The 1,261-nt window shown below is 54.7% G+C and overlaps 1 protein-coding gene across 5 annotated transcripts in view; it reads left to right on the top strand.

The window, feature by feature from the left end:
• The first annotated feature begins 609 nt into the window (after positions 1–609).
• LOC108231822 (1-phosphatidylinositol 4,5-bisphosphate phosphodiesterase beta-4) overlaps positions 610–1,261 on the top strand; it is a 63,572-nt gene continuing 62,920 nt past the window's right edge. For 2 of the 5 annotated variants that reach the window (XM_037981521.1, XM_017409156.3), the window contains exon 1: positions 610–878. The gene's annotated coding sequence lies outside the window, so the exon portion shown is untranslated. Of the gene's footprint in view, positions 879–1,031; positions 1,185–1,261 lie in introns of those variants that run through there. The other 3 variants (XM_017409155.3, XM_017409154.3, XM_037981520.1) reach the window with 2 other exon arrangements.

Genomic DNA, 1,261 nt, shown 5'->3' with positions numbered 1-1,261 from the left:
TGCGCATGACTCTCAGCTACTACCACACCAGGTTTTAGGTCAGTATCTATAAAACCGACTGAGCTGTCTGTGTGGGCTGCGGCGAACATGTTGAACTGAGTTCACTCCAGAGGGTAGTCAGTTGCAGATGTGCATGCAGCAGTTAATTTCTGAGAGTTTCTTTAGAATCCAACCAATGGTTTATGAGATATTTTGCTAACAAACACACATATGCACACAGAGAGAGGAAGGCAAAAACACTATCACCCATAAAAAGGGCTCAGTTAGCCTCTGAGGGCCAAACAGAGAGTGTCTGCTCTGACTTTTCCACAGGGAGGAGGAGGAGGGGGAGGAGTGTTTGTCTTCATCAACGCATGGCGGCTACAGTAGTCAGCTGTTAGAGACGGGAGGGAGGAGCGGGAGGTGCTCCTGCTGGATGACTCACTCCCCCGTCAACCCGGAGCACACACGCTCACTCATTCAGCCTCTCCGCGCTCACGGAGCCGCGCGCGGACGAACGCGGCCGCGCTCACGCGCAGGCACGTTCGTGGCGGCGGTGGTGTGAGCGAGAGGAGGAGGAGGAGGAGGGGGGGAGGAGGGAAGAGTGGAGGGGGAGCGCTGCCTATCTACAGAGGACGGAGTGGGGGGAGCGAGGGGGTCCTAATCAAAGCGCATCAGGGCCGTTCAGTCTCCACTGGAGGGCGGGTGGTTGGTACAAGAGCACCGGGACGCTCCGGGCCGGACTGGAGACGGGATAGAGCAGCAGCTGGAGGACACTCTCACACACACTCACACACACTACTCACACGGAGGCGGAGAGAAATCCCGACCCGGACTCTCACTCTTCTCTGCCCAACAAGCAGCATCTCTTTCCCGGATTAAAGCTCACCGAAAATCACGTAAGCTTTTTCTTCTTCTTCTTTCCTGAAACGCAGCTAACGGACTTCCTAACGGTCGGTTCGAGTTCATTTGTGTTTTGTTTAATTATTTATTTTAGCTCCATCACTTTTCGGGAGGCTCGCTCCATATGCTGCTCGCATCATTCAGACATCACACACACACACAACCTCTGTCTGCCTCTCTCTGTTACACACACACACCGCTGGAGACCCGTAGCATTTGCTAGCTGCAGCTAACCGTTAAAAATGGACATTTTAGCAAACGGACGCGGCGCTGCTCGGCGCTTCTTTCAGCTCCTCTCTCAGGTAAATACGACAGAGAGTCGCTGCGGCTGGGGGGTGGGGGTTTGGAGGGGTAGAAACTGGACGAAATGCGGGCAGGG

Source organism: Kryptolebias marmoratus, linkage group LG19, assembly GCF_001649575.2.
Source record: "Kryptolebias marmoratus isolate JLee-2015 linkage group LG19, ASM164957v2, whole genome shotgun sequence".
NCBI classification, from domain to species: domain Eukaryota; kingdom Metazoa; phylum Chordata; class Actinopteri; order Cyprinodontiformes; family Rivulidae; genus Kryptolebias; species Kryptolebias marmoratus.
The sequence above is the reverse complement of the archived record's forward strand: the minus strand, read 5'-3'. Positions and strand labels throughout refer to the sequence as shown.